Source organism: Galleria mellonella, unplaced genomic scaffold (genome assembly GCF_026898425.1).
Source record: "Galleria mellonella isolate WM207_F2 unplaced genomic scaffold, CSIRO_AGI_GalMel_v1 utg132, whole genome shotgun sequence".
NCBI lineage: Eukaryota > Metazoa > Arthropoda > Insecta > Lepidoptera > Pyralidae > Galleria > Galleria mellonella.
The window spans coordinates 6168846-6191710 of record NW_026441989.1 but is presented as its reverse complement, the minus strand read 5'-3'; the positions used below and the strand labels follow the sequence as shown (position 1 = coordinate 6191710).

At 29.3% G+C, this 22865-nt stretch overlaps 1 protein-coding gene across 4 annotated transcripts in view; it reads left to right on the top strand.

Moving 5' to 3' along the window:
* The first annotated feature begins 2104 nt into the window (after positions 1-2104).
* Positions 2105-22865, top strand: part of LOC113518180 (myosin-IIIa-like) — a 41985-nt gene continuing 21224 nt past the window's right edge. For 3 of the 4 annotated variants that reach the window (XR_008253790.1, XM_052902828.1, XM_026902979.3), the window contains exon 1: positions 2106-2532. The gene's annotated coding sequence lies outside the window, so the exon portion shown is untranslated. Of the gene's footprint in view, positions 2533-22865 lie in introns of all 4 variants that reach the window. The other variant, XM_052902835.1, reaches the window with a different exon arrangement.

The window sequence follows — 22865 nt, the reverse complement described above, 5'->3', positions numbered from 1 at the left end:
TGTACAGGAATGGAACTCACAACTAATGGAAAGGAAAACTTTTGGATAAATGGATACTTTTGTAAAATATATTGTTTTTTTAGTAATTTTCTTTATTTATACGCTTGCATCTTACAAATCAAGACTATAATCAAGAAAAGATTGAGCTAACATTAGAAGTAGAGGAACAATACGATATAGTTCTTACTAATTATAATATAATTTAACTCAACAAAATGGCCATTCAGAGTTCAATTTTAGAGTCCATACTAATATTTTGATTTAATGCTGTATAATTAATATTATTACTGTCCATGGGGATAAAAGTCACGTCCATCAAACTATATCTATTAATTAGTATCAGAGCATAATTTTTTGGAAGAAACGAGAAAATAAGAAGAATAGAAGTATCTATCTATAACAAGGTAGATATATCTACTTACTAGTGTTTATTCGCGTCTTGGTCCACGTGACTGGGACATATTGATTGATGGGATAAAACCGTAGTTTACATCCTATAATCCTAAATAGAGAATTTTAAAGAGTGCATGCATCTACCTATACTAAAATTCACGTCAACTGATTTAACAGCTAAGGCGCCAGGTGGTTGGCAACCTTACATTCACATTTATAATATTAATTTATAAGGATTATGTTTTTCAAACGGCACATCAAAGAGCCAAGAGGATCACGATACTAATTAGAGCATGAAGCTGCGTGTTTGCCAAATATTCGGTGTCATTTGAATCACGACACGACTGTCTTTTTAAGTATTTATATGAAAGTAATTCGTGACTTTCGTTTGCAAGCAATGACCACAGAATAATGAGTGGCGAAAATCTTTTGGATCGCTTATTTAGAAAATAATCTGCTAACTTTTGAATAATTCGACCGTCGTTTACATTCTTCTATGTTCTTTAGAGCAATTAGTTTGTGTTATTTACTGTTTTATTTATTTTTTACTATAAGCGTTCTACAATTTGCACTAATATCATTGTTGTTTATGATTTAAAATAGAAAAGAGTGTAAGGTCACTCTAGACTACCATTGGACTCTAGATTATTTCTAAATAAAATAAATATCATAAAATATTTTTTGTATTATAAAAACGTTATATCATATACTTTTAGTTAGATTGAAAATAGAAAATAAACCCAGAGAAAAAAATATTAATGGAAATTAAATTTGAAAAAACCTTATATTTTACCCGACAGCGTTGACACAAAATATGTAGTTAATTTTAGTACAATCTGCCTCACCGTCTAGAACACAAAATTACGATTCCAGTTAATCAAACCAAACAGGTTGAGTCGTCCAGAAAACACTGACGGTATTTAAAAAAATTGTGACAATGCAACTCGTTTCAATCAATAGCATGTTTGAAAAAAAATTAATTGATATATGACGATGTGTTTATTTTAATATTAACTCCTTAATAACAACACATATCAACATAAGATGGAGCAGAAATGTGTAAAATAGGTACAATCATGTACGTCACATTTGTATAACTAATAGTTATATAGATAAATATAGTATTTATTATATTATGTCTATCTAACTACGTCAAAGCAATATATATTGATTTGATAATTGATTAAATTATTTTTTTAAATATATCCAAATCTGATTTTTAAATTTATAAATTAACTTGAAATACAATCAATTATTTTGGGTAAATATTTTATTCAATTTTGGGAGCCTTTATTTTTGGGGATATCAGCATTTGGCCGACTTGCCCAACATCGGAGTCTGAGTAACAATTACCACTTTTCAGGTTAGCAATTAGGCTAAAAAGCTTATGTGTTGCAAACATATTATATTATAAACGCATATTTCTGCATTACAGAACAGCATTAGAGGTATGTGTTGTATTAGTTATGTATGAGCTTCATAAACTGTAATTATTTTACTATTTACACAATAAATTTTTTCTATAATATATGTGTATGTTTCAAAAAATAAGTATTATCTACCTTTAGAGAACCTACCTCCCTATCGATAGATTGCGTGTTTCCGATTATTTTCGTTTACCACCTTATAGATATGTTATCGACGTGAACGAACCTTTCTTTTTTTCGTATCTACCGAAATGTAATGCAGTTTCGCAACGGAGTCACGCACTCCACATCGATTCATGTTACAAACACCATTCTAATCGTTTATATGGCGATCACGCGTCGAATAGTGATTATATTTTTAATCGAGATTTTTTCTCATGTTGACGCAACTGATTCATAATCATTAGTTTATCCGTAAATAAACAAGGTGTGGATTTTGGTTATCTTATCTTGCTCCGAATGCGGCAGGTCTGGATGTGGAAGGTGGGGGGCTTGTCCCGTTAGCTGCGCAGCTCATAGCCACAGCTGATTTCACATGTGTCTTGTTCACGACGAGGCGCGCTCGTTCCGCGCTGTGTTGACGCGAAAATGCCGGTAACTTAACTCGAAAAAGTGCATGTGATTTGAAATTTTTCGCACATACTAATTTGTTAGATAGGCAAATAGTAAATAAAGTATTGGATACAGTTAATCCGACGTCCAGTATTAGTGGGTAAGTTATCAATATTATATTCGTAAAGAGATTGTAAATTATTTTGATCTTGAATCTAAACTTGATGCAGTCTAAGTATAGGTTAAGTAAGTTGATAATAAATGATAATTGAAACATACAATTTCTGTTTTTAATTATTAAGTAGTTAAATGTATATAATAATAATATATGTTGATCTTACAGTAATAATGTAAGTCTAATAAGTGGGTACCTACCTACCTAGATGATGAAGTCATAAAATGAGGGGTAATTCATTAACATATAAGGGTTTTATGTGTAAACAAGTTAGCCTTGTCTAACAATAATCAAATATTTTCATAATATTAAGTTGAAACTCAAAAATATCGCATAACATAATGTAATCTACATAGGCAGTGATCTAATTGTCGACCTTGACTTGTTCAATTAGACAGTAAGCTATGTAACTTGCACTATGATCATCAAGCACACAGTACGTAGGTATTTATTGCGTATAGAGATAATTGCCGTTATTGGAGTTGCATCGGAGTGCATCCAGTCCATACAAGCGGCACATTGGCTATGCTATAACATTCATAATTTATTATATTAATAAATTATCATATGCCTATGTTGTAGCGTTTTATATTTATCGTCAATTTCCTTTTTCATTTCATTACTAATAGGCTTTCGCTAAAGACTCTCTTATACATATTTAAATTTATCCAAATAATACTTAAATCGTAGTATGCATTTCAAACACGATATTATAATGTTTTTAATAGATACCTTTCACCCTGCGACATTCATAGCGTTGTTCGTTGACTAATTCAAAACGAGATTCAGTATTTATTGCCGCAATGAACTGTAACAAATCTATAATTGAAACGCAATGTATTGTAGTTTATGTACGGCGCATTCTATAACACGTGAAATGGTGGAAGTGACAGACCATCATCATCAAATCCAAAGAAACATTTTTAAAATGTAAGATTTGATCATAAGAAAGCATCAAATGTGATTAATTAATTGAATTCCATTTTAATATTCTCATTTAATAAATACAGATCTCTTACAGTAAAAACTATAAAAAATATCCTACCTTACTACAACGCGGAGAATAAATAACTTAGACATTTCCTTATTTTATAACGAGAAACGAATGATATCACTTATTTTTAATAATTACCTAATACTAATTCGATTGTGAAAAGTCTGTAAAACATACTATTTTCATAATTTTAGATATATTTTTATCTTCTATATTTTACTTTAAAATAGATTTATCCATCATAATTTCTATTATTAGAAAGGTTGTCGATGATTTCATTGGTACAAAACCTTACAAGTTTAAATACCTACTCACATGATCCGTATTATGAATACAGGCATGCATTATGCTCTTAAACAAGCACACAATGTAACAGTTTACAAAAATGTTAGCAATAACATCCTGCACAGAGACGTGTTCGTGTACCGAGTACGGATCACTAAACTCGATCGAACCGATACAATCGAGTGCTCATCTCGTTTTTACGGTCACAACACGCACGTTACTATGTGGGAGCTTGTGTTTTATGCGATTGTTGTTCGATTTTCACATTATTTTCACGCCCACGGTTTTGCTCGATTAATTGTCATATTTCACCCGGATATACTTTGTGAACTGGTCGTAATTATTATTAACAATAGTGACGTTGTATGTACACAAGGATCTTTATTCTTACTAATATTATAAATGCAAGAGTGAAATTATTTGTTTAATAAGCTTTCACGTCTAAGCCGCTGAATCCATTATGATAAATTTTGGTATAGAGATAGATGTGATACTGGAAACGGTATAAACTACTTTTTTGCGAAAAATTTATAGAATGTCGGGTGATGGGGAAATAATTTTTGTATAAAAGTTTTTATTACGCCGTCCGATTTGCTTCTAATTTTGCAAAATTATTGTTTATAATTCATAAAGTATACATATTTTGTTTCTGTTTGTAACTATTTTGTCTCTACCTATACCAACAACTACAATTGTTGAATAAAATCGATATACTGGCCGGCTCAAACCACTGAAACTGCGCAGAGATGTTGCATCTCTGTGCATCTTCTACCGAATTTATCATACGGAGTGCTCTGAGAAATTGTTCGGATTGATACCTGCTGCTGATTTTCACCATTGTACAACCCGCTATAAACTAAAATTTCATCCCAACCAACTGGACGAGTGGCGGTCCTCCACCGTGCGTTTTTCAAGGGGTCATAGGCGGCAGTAGTCACTTACCATCAGGTGAGCCGATTGCTCGTTTACCCTTTCTGTTGTAAAAAAAACATAAACAAGCAAAACCGCGGGTAAAAGCTATAATAGTTTACTATAAAAAAAAGCTTGCATAAAACTATGATTACCTACACTATATATAGATAAGGTTGAAACATGTACAATCACCACAGTAGGTTTTAACTAATATTTCGATGTTAATTAATCGTTATAGTGATAATACATAATAATGTTTATCATAACATCTACTAGAACATTTTGTAACTAAATGAATCAGGTGAAACTTGGTTTTTATATACCATCATTATAAACTTTTGGATCTCTCCTACTATTCAAGGCATCGTCTATATATATTTTTGGCATTCTAGTCTTACATTTTTGCAACCGCTATCTTTCTCCTTGTCCTTCCATTTGATCCAAATCTGGTCTCATTATCGAAGCTCATTTCTGGGTATGCGTACCATTACCAAAATTCCCACCCCTTCGTCACGCCAAAGGTAATGTCTTTATCAGACAGATATTCCGGACTAAGTTAAATAATGAGACGTAACATCATCAGACGATTAAACTACTTATAAACTCGGTACTAATTAATAACAAAAAGTAATCTGTGTAACATAGATAGATAGTGCGTGTAGAATTTAAATTCCATGCAACTGACAATACTTCTAACAGCGCGACTTCGTTTAATTGAAATTCCTAAATACCTACACCCGGAAACGTACATGGACCAAATCGCATCAATTACTGACAAAATAGCAAGTAAACAACTGTTTACTTTCATCAATTTATTTAGGATCCTAGTACATGACATATTGTCAATTTACTCAACACAATTGCAATGGAGATCATTAGAGACGGTACATGAATGTAGCTCTTCCGCATCTAATTGTCCACTGACGACATCAAACAGCTTGATAGATTGTATATAGCAGTGTTGGAAAACGTTTTGTTTCACATCTCTCCTAGCGTTGATTTGATTATTAATTCGGACATTGGTCGCGGTCGGAAAGTGTTCCGCCATCAATACTTCACGGCAGTTGTCAATCAGAGCGGATGGCTATTATAGATGCGCTTACAATTGCACGATATCGACCCCGTTACTGCTTAATCGGTTTCACTGTCCCTTCTAGACCAGTGCATCTATTGAAGAAACTTAGAAAGTTAGATTTTTATGTTTTGTATAAAATAATTCTTTTCTTTATGATATTTGAATGGCAAACAAGCTGGTTGAAAGTGGTAGCCGTCGCCTACAAACCTGAACAGCACATTGACATCACGGATAGTTTTTTTTTTGTGAATTTAATGAAATTTTGACCCCAGCTGCATCCTCGGTATCGCTGGTGAGAAACTATTGGAGATAATAGGTGAGGATAAAAGCAGGTCAGTTGACCCATTGAGACTGATACTACAAGACCACTATGGTTTCTAAGGAGAACTGTGTGAAGGTCGACCTTCAATAGGGCTTAGAAACTTCATTATTAACTATCCTTTTCGAATTGATTTATCTTTTAGAATTGATTAACATTCTACCCTAATCTTTGCATAATTTTCCTTTTACAAAATGTACATGCGATGTAGCCTATGTCCTTCACTATCGCAAATACTATGTAGGTATATGTTAAATTACATGATTGATTGAACAATTAAGGCCAAGAGATAACAAACAAACTCACTTTTACGTTCTTAATATTAGTAATGATTAAATAACATGGATCATTATCAATATTGTTTAAATAAGGGTAATTGTTGTTCCTATCGTGACTGTGACACAAACGTAATGATCTTAGCTTTCTTTTCATTTTTTAACCAGTGCTCGTCATTAACTTGTGTCTGAGCACGTTTTAAGAGATCTGGCATACTACAATTAAAAACCGATTACTCTTCACAGAATTTCTTTACTGAAATGCTGAGTTATTTTGAAAAATTAATTACACCCACATACTCGAAAACATGTTATGTCTTTGAATGTCTGGGAGTATGTAGGTATAATTAATTCTATTAATTTAATTATTTACTTTAATGTTATCAAAATATAGTACACCTAAAGCCTGATATTTCTAATTCAGTAATGACCCTAACATTTTATCTTGAAATTATAACCTAATTTATGATTATTGTAATAACAATTATAAATTAAGTATCCAAAAAAAAATTAAATTACTTTTATAGTATAGTTGATTTATGTTATAACTATAACTAAATATAACTGTCAAATTTTTAGCTAATATCATTAGTACCTATTTATCTAATAAATGTTAACTTTTATAGTATATGGTACTATTTTTTTTTTCATTTATTTCAATAAATTATTTAGTATTATAAAAAAATTATGCAATAAGTTGTAAATTTGCAAATATATACATACATACATTACCAATTGATTATACATATTTCATAGGTGTTAATTTTTGTTTAGCAGATATTGTTACAATTTTTAATAAGAAATATAGATAAGTTTGGATAAAAATCAATTGCGTGATATTATTTTTTAAAGAAAATTACAAAAATGCTGATTAAGCATGTAATTTATAATATATATGCCAATTATTAAATATTAACGTAATTCTAAGTCTTATAAATCATTGCAAGTTCATAATTCAATCTATACTGATCAGTGTAGTGGAAACGGCGTATGAATTTTTGTATAAGTATGAATACTTCAAAGGCAAAACAATGTAGGTCGTAACTAAAGTATTAAAAATTTAAGAACATAAACCATTTTTTTTATTATAATATGTACCTACTATACATTATAATTTGTTTTGTGTGAAAGCGAATTAGATTCTTACGATTTTCAATATATGAAAGAGAAAGTAATTTCTTTCAAACTTGTTCAAATTGTATAATTAAGTCATCAAGCAATGTATTCAATCGCTATTGATCTCTACGAGATCAAATCCGTGGAATTTGTTACTTCTATATTATGAAATCTTAATTGATTAACCCTTTTTTATTATCACAGTAGAATAAATTAACCGGTATATATAAAATATAAATACACCTATATATTAATATACCTAAAGACGAAATTTGCATGACATGTCTAAAAATGGATTTCCTTTGTAGAGTTATGGAAATTATTATTATATATTACTTATTTGTCTTTGTCTATGACATTTATATTATTGTTTGTTCAGCCATCTTGAGTGTATTATGTAAAACATGTAAATAATTATTTTTTTAATATTTCTATAGAGATTTATACGCGTTTAGTGAGAGTAGAATGTAGCTGCATTGTGGCAACAGAAGTACAATGGAGATGGTTTACAAAGCCTTTAGCAAATCTAAATGGTATTATCACAATGTTCATGTTGGTTTCGCAACTCTGAACGGTTGAGTGGTATACATGCACTGAATACATCGCTCAGAGAACAATATGTGAACCACAATCGGGTGCTACGAATTGTCATTCATCATTTTTCCCCGTGAGTAGTATAGGTGTGACCTAAAAATTGTAGAAAGTATTTGGCACCTGATGTATTGTGCGTTAGAACTGAAAACATATATAGTGTAATAAAAATATAGAAAAAGTAACAGAAACAAGTCATACATTTTTTAATAATTATTGATATCTTCTTCATAATCATTACCATAAGCCATTACCTGTCCACTACTGAATATAGGCCTCCCTCTATTAAGGAGTATTGTCAACAGTAGCCACGCTTGACAGGCAGGTTGGCCACCACAGTTAGGCTTAGGTTATATTTGAAGAGGGATACTGCTGCCCAGTGTCCGCCATTTAGTCGCCTCTTACGACACCTACGGGAAAGGAAGCGATAGCCTATTCTATGCCATACGACGTCAATGACATCTTACTTAATATAAATATAAAAGATTATAAAAATGTCTAGATATTTGTTACTTAATGACGCTTATTTTAGTATGTCTGTATATATTTGAAAAAAAAAAATTAGTACACAGATAAACCTAAGTTTAGATTAACACATAGGATTTTTTTTGTGCTAATTCATGTAGGCAAAGTAAGAGTTAGTAAATTAATAATACAGTATATGTCTGTATGGGTTTTAATGAAAATAGATATATAGACTAAATTATAATACTTTTAAGAAACTTTATTTATAATTCACGCGTTTGTGTCTTTTATTCGAATAAAGAGGTGCTATTGCCGTAAATACTTATTTCTGCCGTCCGTGAATTAGATGCCAGTAATCTAATTTTACGACCGTGAAGCAACACTGTTTTACTATGTTTGTTTCCGTGTCAAGGGTTAGAAAGTTAACGCAATACATAAAAGACATACTATCACCTTAAATCTCAGGAGCGGAAAGGCATAAGAAATGTTACAAACATAGTACGTTCCATTGTTCATAATGCCTTATTCATGTCTAAAGGAGCCTATTTGTACTACTTTCCATTAGGTGAACAGTCAGATTTTCAGTGTGTTTATCGTTCCTGTTTAAATAAAAAAATAAGCTTGACCCAAAGGTTGCCTGGAAGAGTTTAGCTATAAGTTCTTTCCTGTATTTAATTTCTTATGGTAATATAACTATATATTTATAGTATTATTCTTTGATTGGTGCAATAAAGAAGAAACAAAAATATTGTATCTATATATCCTATATTATGGTATCTATTTAGAAATATCTAAACTATCGACTATAGAACCGTTTAGAGTTAGGATCATTTTTGAGGAAGGCTATACTACGTGGGCAACATACAATATTTGTAATGTCGCGAAGTGAAACACGATTCGTGGGACGATGTTACTCAAATTTAAACCGGTCTCCAGGTGTCACACTTTTATCGATTATGTTTACTGTTTTTATATCAAGAAAAACACATTGTATGCACATATTATAAACAGAATAAATCGTTCTTGGGCATATTTTTAAGAGCATATTATGTAATATACTCGTCCGTCCACGTGACCCAGATGTTTTCAACCAATTTAAAAAAAGGAGGAAATTATGAATGAATGAATGAGTATACTTATTAATAGTAGATTATTAATTCGGTTGATTTTTTTATGTTTGTTACCTCATAACTCTGTCAGTTATAAATCGATTTGGATTTTATTTATTATTAGCATAGTATTATATCACGTGTTATTAGTAAGTACATACATGCAAATAGATCCTATAGAAATTTTATCAAAAATGGTTTGTAATATCAAAATAACTCATTTTGCTACATAAAAAGTATAAAAAGAAGCCCCCGTCCTTCTTCCTATCAAATACTATATGTATACTATGTGACCTTTTATACTAATTGGTAGCCGTTACTTTTTTTTACACTTGCCACAAAGGTGGTTAACAAGCATACAGCCCGTCTGGTGGTCACTGTAGCCCATGGAATACATATATTGTCATGATATAACAATTAAACTAATTAAAAAAAAAAACAAAATATAAAAAAAACAAATTTAATATTTAATTATAAATATTATAATATAATTCTCGATATTAATCAAGAAAAATACATTTGCGAAAAGTGCACTTTTACAGTAACAACTTTTTTAACAAAACTTCTTTTATTATTTAATATGATATAATTTAATATAATATTAAATTATAATTAAACCATTTGTTAGCTCTATACGGTAAGATCTGTTGTTGTTTGTTTAAAAATAACTGCAAACTTTAATCTTTATTATTGATATAAATGTGAAAGTGAATTTGTTTGTTTGTTATTTTACAAAGCCTTAATGATTTTACTAATCACTATGAAATTTAATATATACATACTAAATCGCAGATAAAATCTGGTAATTGATAATGTTGTTAAAGGAGGAACAGTATATTGGGAGCCAAATGTCATAAAAACAGAAGGCACAAATACCAAATCAATCTGGAAAAAATGACAGATGTAAATTTCCGTTTTGTCTAGTTATGAACAGATCGGCCGATTCCGATAAAACCGACACCAGTTTTAAGCTACTCGATTGTTTCATTGAAATCTGTAGCTTTAAATATATGTATATCAAACAGAAAATAATTAAGATTGGGTTCAACATAAAAACAGATTTCAGTTGTGGCAAAACCATTTATTTGATTTAAAAACTAAACAAATGAACCGGTTTTGATAAAATTTCTATGGGACCAATTCGTAAGTAGGTATATACTTACAGATAAAAAAAATCTAAGGAGAATTACAAATGACGGAGTTAGGAGGTAACAAACTTAAAAAAAATACACAACCGAATTGAGATACACCTTCTTCTTAGTCGGTTGAAAATAAATTTCAACAATGAATAATTTGAGTTATACTGTTTATTTTTATTTGTAGCTAATTTTCACAAAAAAAAATAAACTCAATTTATAAAGATTCTACCGTCCACAATTTTATTATAGGTAGTTTAGATATTATATCTATAGTTTCTATATGATCATGTCTATCAATGACGGTCACGGATTAGCCTCGCTAGTGACATTGGAAGCCTAATTCAACTGGCAAGGTTCACGTGGCAGACATAATTAAGAAACCATTTCAGTGCAAAACGTATATATATGTGTTAATTTCTGGTACATGATATATATATATATATATTATATTTGTGTAGCGAGTTTTAACATAATAACTTCCTTTCACTTTTCACACCACATCACAAATCTGGCTTTTTGTCAAACTATTTCACCATCCAATATATATATATATATATATATATATATATATATATATATATATATATATATTTAGTTGTATATATATATATATATATATATATATATATATATATATATATATATATAAAGGTACCTCTCTATATTTTGAAAAATGTTCAAATGTTCAAAGGTTCAAAGGTTGACTTTAAATAAAAAGTCTTTCATATTACTTAATTAGCAACATAAATTTTGTACCATTTACCTCTCTATTCTATGATAAATAGTATAATGAAATCTAACATATTTTTACTGATTTCATTTTGATCTGATCAATTGATTATTATTTTTGTAACTTAACCCATTTTTTAACACATCTTGGTTTAAATGAAAGATGAGCAAAAATATAATATAAAGCATGTGGGTTACCTAGTTTTACTTAGTCATTAAGTTTAATTAAAAAAAAAAATATATCTGCAGAAGTCAGCGGCGAGATCTAAGGCTATTACGACTTAGTTTGGCTATAACTTTGACAATTTACATCATTCTTAAGGATGTATCTAATGGTCCTAATTACACAAATTTTATTATGATCATATGTAAAAGAACAATAATTATGTAGATATTATTTAACGTATTCAATATTTACTTTAAAATTGTGTGCAAAGTAAATAAGTAACCGTTATTTGCAATGGTCATATGCCGACATTTTTACTTGAAATGTTTTTGATTACCTTCATTAATCACCGCAAACATTATGATTTCCTATTTTAAGTCACTCTGCATACAATTTTAACATAAGTATTCAATACACTTTAACTTCTTGAGTCCTAAGCATACACAATACTGAAGCAATAATAAGCACACACTTATATGTAGGATAAACTTCAAGCAGCAGGTACTTTTTTTATTTAAATAACGTATTAACTTTTATATATTGGAAATATGTAAAATAATACATAATGCCGAAGTAATCTATTTTTAATTTCTTATTCGATTTTTTTTGTGTTTCCTAATTTGCATATAACAAGATTACAATTAAATTGTACAGGAGTTCACGACGTTGAATTTTTGATAATAAGGCTAATTTAGATGCTGACGAATGGATTAAAAACAAGGCACAACACTCCAAATTTTCTATATGCAGCTACTGTTAGCGAATTCCCATGGCTATTGCTACACAAGTTAAATTTGCAATGTTCAAGGTACAGAAATCAATTTGATATGCAGTAACTGAACTAGCAAAATAAATTTTACATTGCGTAGTTATGCCAGTAAATAATTCAAGTGAACAAACAATATATACGCAATCGTGAGTTGCATGGTCCAAAAATATTTGAATATCCCACTTATTTAAATTACCGTATAATATGCGTAATTATAGTTAAACATACTCTATTCAATTATATTGGGAGTGAATAAATAAAGGCAGTAATGCAACATTGGAATTACGCTTCACTGGTCAAGTATTGTTTGCTTAACATCTCTTTTATACCGTCGATTACCTGATTAATTTCTTTAAATATCTATGAAATATGAATATAAATTTTCTATGTAATATGATGTTTATTACTTTGTAAATACATAGTGTATTCTAAAATTTAACAAAAAGTATTAAATCAATTCTGTGGATGCAGGTGGCTTAGGACCGTTTTTTATGGTAATCTATGGGGGAGGCCTATGTTCAGCAGTGGACAGTGGCTCGACTTAAAAAAAGGACTAAGTTCTTAATTCGATATATTTTTTATAAACGTTATTTTGTATTATAACAAATCCATTATTTATATAATTCTAATTTCTCCAAAAATAGAATTATGTATTTATTTTTAATACTTGCAAAAGTTGTTTTTTACTTATAATACCTATATTTTTACTTTCAACCGACTTAAAAAAAGGACTAAGTTCTTAATTCGGATATATTTTTTATAGTTATTTATTATTTACCTCAGAACTCCATTATTTATAAACTGATTTGGAAAACTCTTTTCCTTGTCTAAAAGGCTATACTTTTAGATTGGTCCCATAGATATTTTATCAGAATCGATTGAGCTGTTTAGTTTTTAAAACAAAGTAACTGATTTTGCTTTGATTGAAATTGGTATTTTTTATGGAACAAAATCTTATATAAGTTATTCATGAATGTATACCAAAATAAAACATCCTTATTCTACAAATCACTCCTCCAATTTTTGTTTTTTTTTTTTTTTTTTTTTTTTAATAGCATTCTAAAGAATTTTAGTTAATCAATAACATTAATAATTATAAAAGAGATTATTGTCAATTCAATCGTATATTTTTGTGTGTATTACGCGATATTTTCCCCAATTCTAATTTCGATAATTCTTTTTGCATTCTGTATAAATTTTATGATCATTTCAGTTTCCGTTTTTCCTCACATATTAAATAATATAATACAGATTTTGTGTTATTATGGCTCTTGTTTTTTTAGTCTATAATAATCTTCATAACACAAGATATCCTGACTTAAGAAATAGATGTTATTAACAATAATAATTTGTGATTTATTTTCAAACAAATTAGAAGTTCTACTTAGTAGTAGATACTTATTTTCCATTTCCATTATAAACAGTTTAATACACCTGTGAAAAAAATATGAAATAATATCTACTGTACATATATAACCCAGATATAAGTAGGTTACACACCAATACACGTTATATCGAATGAAATGTAAATAGAGCTACAAAATTTGTAAATATTTGTTACGGCTTCATTGAAGGGAAAGTAATTACTTGATACCAAAATTTAACGAATTTTTTTATAATGTTTCTCAATATTGTATTTTTTAGTATTACGTAAAATAAAACAAAATTCATACAATACAATACATTACAATGCCCCACAAGTTTATAGTGTAATATTTACTGTTATAGATATTGCTTATTGACTAAATAAAAATCTGACTTGGCATTTTAACTTACAAATAAATGGATACACAGACTTAGCTAAAGTATTAGAATAAGTTTTGATCGTATTTAATTAGATTGATTTATCAAAATCAATCGAATTAAATACGATCAAATCACACTCTATAACGGTAAAGTTAACTAACTCGATTGAGGATACTCTAGTCAAATTTACTGCGACCAAACAGAAATTATTTTACAGAGAGAGAGAGAAAGTATAGAAATAAGAAGAAAGCTGATGAGGTACATATTAAAATCAAATAAAAGTTTGAGTTTATGCCAAAAATAAATTTTAGTCACTTACCATCAGGTGAGCCGTGTGTTCGTTTGAATTCCTATGAGAAAAACTAGAAGTTATAATAATAATACCTAAAAATAATACATATACCTAAGCGTCTTATTTGGTTGTATATTACATATCAAAAATCGTCATAGGTACAAATACCGTTACTAATTAACGATTCAAAAGGTGTGCTTCGATATTAATATGCATAACTTAGAAATTTTATCCACACGATAAGATTAGTTGCCATTCTGTTTATACAATCATATTTAAGATTTAAATTACAGGGAAAATATCTAGCTATTAAAAAAATATAGATAAAAATAAAAATATGATTTATATATAAAGCTAACTTTTTGCCCGCTACTTTGTACGTGTGAATTTCAAGACTAGGAAAACTAATGAAAGACTCATAAATTACTTCTAAATTGCCATCCAGATCTAAATAAAACACACCAGATTTAAGTTAGACATTTAGGATTACAACCATGTTAACCAAATCCAATTTGATGCAATAGATTTTACATGATAACGGAACAAACAAAATTATTTCTAAAAATTATTGTTTCCGCATCTGTTTATCCTATTAAGACCTCTTATATTTTTTTTAAATACCTCTCATATATAGAGATCGCCTAGTTCTAATTATATTATATTAGTAAGATGATAACCAACTTATTTCGTTGATCTAAGAATTTTGCCCTTTTCAATTAAATAAGTAATAAATTTACTGAACATTTATCCGGATAGACGTCGTACAAAATGATAACATATAGAGTAATATAGAATTATTAATATATTTATTTCAAAATATATAAAGTTTTTGAATGGAAACCTCGTACAGGCAAGCGCAAGTATAGGACTACCCTCCCCCCCATTAAATATAGCGACGACCTCAAATGTATTACAAGGAGTCATTGGATACAGATGGCACAGGGTTGTTCCTTATGGCAGTCTATAGGGCAGGCCTATGCTCAGCAATGATTAATGACTGATATATATAAAATTGCTCAATAACTTTACTTATCTATAATATTTAAATTTTAACTTTTATATTTACAAATATAAATAAGACTGTGGTTAGTCATCTCTTCGTCTCTAGTTCAGCACTTTATAAAAATACTTTATAAAAATTGTGAAAAAAAATTTATATCAGCCAAGTCCGCGTCACTTACAATACAAAAATGATTGTGTAAAATACATGAAATACATTCAATAAATTTAAAAAATTACACTATATAGTAGCAATATCTTTTATGATACTTATCGATATTGATTTTATTAATCAAATGCACTATATAAACAGTTGTGCACTATGAATATTAATTTATTTTATTATGTTGGTACTTCTAATTTATAGCATAGACAAATTTTTTCAGTATCATCAATATAAGAATAATACTGACTCTGAAATATCGTGTGATTGATTACTTGCTCTGTAATTATTTACAAACGTTACTATATTTTTCATTTCTACATTATTTAATATTCCTGATTAAAATACAATAAAATTTATTAAAAAAATACTGTCAGCATTTATTACTACGCAAAATTTTGGGACTATTATATCACAATATAAAGAACTAGATACTTATAAAGTTTCTTACATTGTAATTATATTTACTATATGAACCTTCGTCCTGTGAAAACGGCGGGAAAGGTTCGTTATAAAAATATTTATGGATATCTTAAATAATAATTTTCTATTTATAGGCTTTAATATTCTATAAATTGTTAAAAAAATATTACAATTATTTTATATTACTTATCTATATAATTAAAATAACATTAAAAGTCTATAATTGTTCTTTTATAAAACTTGTCTTATACACTTTTCAAGGAGAAATAGTATCTACTTACATCAATTATTTTTTTAATCGTATTTTATGTTAAATTGTAGTAATCAATATTAATATTTTTTATTACTCCAGGTATCTTTACATAATTATATAATTCTTCTATACATATGTATGTCAATGAACTCCTCTTAAACCACTAAAATGATTCTGATGAAAGTTTTGTGTAAGTTTGAGCAAATCTCTGGATAGTTTAGTTTCACAATTGGACCTGATAAGTGATGCTGCAGTAGGGCTTCGAACAACATCCGCTAGCTATTTATAAGCTATTTAAATTTATAAAACAGTGGCGCTACTTTCGCATTTAATCTTAGATATAATAATTACAAGTTAAAAACTTCCTTAGGTAATCGTTAATAATCGAAAGCATAGTAAAATCGTGTTCGTCTGAACAAATCGATTCATTCCCGCTCTACGAAGCGACTATTAATATAATTGAAAGCTATTATTAACCCTTGATTACAGCAAGAAAGTGTCACTTTCTATGAATGGTGACAACAATAATCCAAACTTTACGATTATTTTGCAGACTGTACGTAGTACTCAGTCTTTAACTGCTGTCGTCACGCCTCGAAAACAAACCATCATTTTGTCATTTGCGAACATAAGTTCTTCAAATAATAACGTGAATGCGTAACAGATATATTTTTATTACAGTAAACTTCGTGGTAATAGGTAAATAAGATACTCTTTAGGTATTTTATATATACCCGTATGTAACATCAAAATACAATATTTTATCTTATTTAATATATATGTAAAAGTTGATAAAGATCTTAGGATATTTTAATATACCTGCTCAATGATGAATAAACACTAGAATGTATAGAATTTTTGGCAAATAGATCATCCACACAAATGACGTATAAAATGAAGTGTATGGAATTAACTCACAACAGCCGTATTTCCAAACAGATATGACATTGAAACTTTCAAGAAGAGCATATTCCTTCCTAAAATGCTGGCAATACACTTGCAATTTCTCTGATGTTGAAGATGCCTATGGGCGGCAGTAGTCATTTACATCGCATACTCGTTCTTGCATGCTTCTTATCTCGGTAGTGCGCCCTATTTAATAGTTAATTACAATACATTTCAATTATTTTTTTCCAAATTTGCTAAGTTGTAAATACCATTTATTTATTTATTAAACTGAGATTTCCAAGATTTGTTATTTTAATATTGTAGTTACACAGAAACCCTAAGAATGCGTAATGCAATCCTTATAATGCTCCACCACGGCCGCCTGTTTGTCTTTCTACTTCACAGCGTACTGTTTAAATATAGAAGTTCAAGCCTGTAAAGTGCTGACTTGCGTGAAATAAAATATAGATTTATGAAACACGATGTATTTGAACATTTTTTCTGCTGACATAATTTCGAATACTCCAACATACCTACTGACCCGAACTTTTGTAGTTACAAAATTAAATAATTTTATTGCTCCATGTATATTTTACATAATGATTTGGATGAAAATTCAATATAACATATTTGCACAGTCACTGTTTTACATACAAAAGCATCTACTGTACTGCACAGACTTCATTGTCTATTGTTTTATATACAAATTCTTTGCTGTGGACTGTATACACAGTCAATAAAAATATTTTAATATAACAATAACCGGATTTATATACGTTTATTTGTCGTAAATGATCGACCAGTTTCGGGGTCTTTTGAGGATTTCAATAGAGCATCTATATTACAAAACTTATAATAATAACATCGCTCAAAATTCTCTCAATAAAATCCCTAATTGTTAATTGAAGATTTTTTAGATATATTATTCCATTTTCGATCAAACTGCTAGCTACCACTAGAATACCAGCTAGAATATCCACGAAGTAACATTTCTATATTTTCTTATCGCTTTCACTACATCAGTATTATGAGCGTAAAATTGATTACGTATATTATGAAAGAAATTTTGGACCATCAATAGGTCCACTATCCAACATTGACGGTGATATTTTAAATATCTTATCGTTATAGAATGTGGATGCCATGCAACCACAAGTTAATGTTTTACTTGCCACGATAAAGTTGATGTTCATAGCGAACTATTACTGACCATACTTTCCGCTACTATACATTAGCTATAACATAGTACCACAATATTATTATAAAAAAACGATAGTATTTTGTGTTCATTATCTTACAATTTTGAATAAATTTGGCCTTGAGAGCACAGCAGCCATTATTGGTATTATTACGCCCAATTTTTGTCAAACGATATATCTAAATTATTATGATAAAAGCCAAGGTAGATACTACCGGAAATTACGAACCGTACAAACAATACGACTTAAAAACCTGGGAACTTTGTGTCATTAACATAAAATGACTACCATGTGAAAATGTTACCCATATAAGAGGTGATGAGGATCTCTAAAAGACATTTTATTATGAATTCTTTAAATTAATTACCACTGAAGATATAATTAAAAGTCGTGGTCTAGATCTAGCTAAGATTGAAATTATAATTGTTATTGTTAACAATCAGGAACGACGTCAAACAATGCGTAGGGTCTTCAACCGAGCACACGTAACGAATACACTCGAAGACAGTTAAAACCAGCTTACTACTTACTTAGCTTTATTTCCTATTAATATTTATAAGTATTATTATTATAATTTCCACTATTAATTGTCTGCCGCTGAACATATGCCTCCACCACAGATTGAGGGAACTAACCTGAGCTGTCTGCATCCACACTCTGTAATACATTTGAGGTCGTATTCTAGTAGAAGATCGTCCTAGTTACTACGTTTACCTGAATATACGAAGCAACTACTCGAACACTTCTTCAATTCGGTTATTTGTTATCCGAGCTAAGAGTAAATGGCCTATTTTTACTTCAACTTGCATTAGCAAGTAAGCATTATGTATAAATCACCAAATTGAATATATGGCTCTATAAATAAGTAAATTTCTTTATATGCTCATGATTTCGATGATGATGATGATAAGGAAGTATCTATCGAATGAATCATAAATGCATGACCAATAAAACCGGGCTTGACTAATAATAGTGTTACTGTAATCATAATTATTTACGGACGACCAGTCCACTGAGGCAGTTAAGCCTTCGTGACAGAAACAAACAGTGAAAGTGTTCAGTGAGGTCTTTCCGTCCGTCGATCACAGTGAATTAGTAATTAACACTTCTTCTGACTACTTATATAAAAAAGATAAATACTCTGTTACATTGTATTGTATTCGCTAATCACGCGTGACGTTTTTGATGGATTAAGTTCAATGGCTCAATTGTTATGGCCTTAGTTTTTAAGTCTTGTTCAGTATAAAAAGTGTGATTCTTTTGTAATTTACCAAGCGTAACAATCAGTCTGTTATTAGAGAAAACATTTAGAGAGTATCAACACAGAATATAATAATAGTAACAACTTACACGTGAATATGAGATTATCTTAGAAGTAAAATCTTAGGTCACATCTCACATCAATCAAGCCTTCATGATATATGCAATATTATTTTACTAATTATTTACAAATAAGAAAATATGGAATACCCATAATTATAGAATTATTTATATTAAACATTTTAAGATACTAATAATTTATATATACTTATTTATACAATATTTGTGAAAATAATGTAGCATAGTTGAGAGTTCAAATCGTTTAAAATTATTTCTAGAAATAGCTGTATAGGTACTTGCGTCCTAGATTGGATTTTAGTTTCGAATAAAACACTTAATATACTTGACAAAATATGAGAAAGTGACCTTTGTATTCACTACTATGGAAATGGTCGATTAATTCGTCTTTGTCTACGAGACTGGATTTAATATCTTTAACTTATTTCTTATTAGTGGTCCATCTCGATTTCACACGGGCAGATAGGTAGGACCTCTGTTTTTTCTGTAAATAAAATACAGCCATTATTACACACTGATAATGCATCTTTTTTAAAGATAAAATTTTATTTAAAATTTGTTGTATTTTTTCCTTATCTATTATAAACAAAAAAATTAAAGAAATCCACTTTACGAGAATAATATTAGTTAATTAAAAAGTTCAATTTACTGTATTAAATAATTATTAAATAACGTAACATTCAGAATAAAAGTAATTTTTACAACAAATATTTATATTTGAATAAATTATTACAGAAAAAATTAGATTAACGTTATTTGTCATTCGCTTGAGAAGTACATTATATGCTTCTTTTCGCACATTTCATTATTCTATGTATGTGACATTACTACATCACATAAAATCATTAAACACGGCAAAGGTAATCGATGCCCCAGTGCTCTACTGTACAATGCAAATATTGACAAATCTCAGCAAGCAGTTACAACATACCATAGCAGCGTAAGCAAGGCTGACACCAATTATTCAGCGCACTTGAGCAAAATAAGTCAATAATACGTACCTGCCTACGTATAAAAGCCGACGTTACGCCACCAATGTAACCAAGATAATTATGTGACACTCTTATTGGTACATTTACGAAAATTGGTGTAAATATAAACTATACAATAGGTAATATAGAGGAAAAGGATCGTTAGTGATAGCGTCTAACAGCCTGATTGCTAGCAGTATACCCTATTAGATCGACCTTCACGCGGTTCCCCCTGAAAACTGTTGCGGTTAATTTTTGTGAAATTCGTTATGCTGTGCTAATTCACTTGCTTATATCCTCGTCTATCATCCCTCATTGGTGCCCCGCCAGCGTATCCTGATAGAACAGACGAGTTAGCACTCCATCCCCACACATTAAAAAAATATGTAATAACGATAGTATCGTAATAGCATATGCATCTCTAACAACAACATTTACATTGTTCTCAAAAACATAGTGTTACTTGTCTGTACTAGTAACATCATTATACTTATTTTAAAATTAATAAAATGTGCCAAAAAACCTTCACCAACTTATAAATTTAAAATATTTTAAGTTGATAAGAAGGGTATATTGACCATAAAACTCTTCCATACACACTCCACAAAAAAAAATCGTGAAATAATTAATGTGAGACGAACATGAAAGTAAACCCTACCGATTTAAAAAAGATTTATCAAAACCAGTTCAAAATTGCCATAGATATAGCGTGACATTTACACAAAAAATACAGGCGAATAGAAAATCTCCTTTCAAAAAACGTGAATAGTGGAACGAGCCAATCGTAAAATAAAAATTTGTTGCGCTTATCATAGTGAAAACAGATAAACTGTAAGTTTTCATTTTCTAATTTCTATGATTATTTAAATCAATGGTTTATTTTAAAGTTAGCTTTAACTGCAACATAACCATGTGCTGTAATAATTAATTTATTCATTAAACTTTAATACACCTAGAAAGTGTAAACGGCGGACTTAAAATCGTACTGTAGACAGGAATTACAAATTATAATTGACAGTGCAACGTAATAAACAATAATAATAATAAATAACGTTTATTTATTTATACTTAAAGTTGTAGCATTTATAATTACTACACTAAGTTAAAAAAATAGCTTACAGTACCAGCAAGTAATGAATGTTAGCCTGAATGGCGAAAGATTTAGAGAAAAAAGCAATGTAATAAATAAGAACATGGAGCAGAAGTTTCTAGAAGATTTACTTAACACACCGATGGGCAGTGGCAATCGAGAGTAAGGGAGAGGCCTTCATTTGGTCTGGATATCGCCTGATCGGGTGTGGCATAGACTGCTTTCAAAGCTACCTTCATTTGAAGACGATGGTAAATGATGTTTTCGTGAAATTAAAATTTAGACTTAAGGTATTCAGAAGAGTTTGGATCGTATAAAATACATAGAATAGAGGGTAAAGAGCAGACGAATATTTTTACAATATCTGATAGGAAGCGATTTAAGCTGGGAACGGTAGAATAATAATAATATAAAAGAATGTCGATAAAAATTATTCTGTAGGTCATTCCCATCCCTCTTTTCGATTCATGTATCATGTGTATTGTCAAAAGAAACATAGATATTCATTTTTAAATTTACCTCTATTTAATAATACAAATATTATAATTTATGCAATTTGGGGAATGTTAATATAATTATTATATTTCCATTATTAAATAAACATTAAAGGATTAAAAAACGTTTGAGATACTATTAGTTTATATTGCAAATTAGATATATATTCGTATATATATTTAATAATCCACTCCTTTATCGCAATCCAATCCAAGTTTTCTACTAAAAGTTTTAGGAAATCGAGCAATATTATTTAAAAAATATGCTATATATTAGAATTTAAATTTAGTAGAACTACACCATGTATATATGTTTATTTGCCACTTTTGTGGTATAAAAAAAAACATTTTCACTACCATAGTTTTCAAAAACACTTAAATTACCCTTATCTATATACCCTAAATTCCACTTTAAGGAATCTTCATCCCAAGCATATTTGTCAGAATATAATAGATTGAATTATTAAAAACTTATTCAATCTTTTAATATATATAATGTTCTTTATGAATGAATCAGT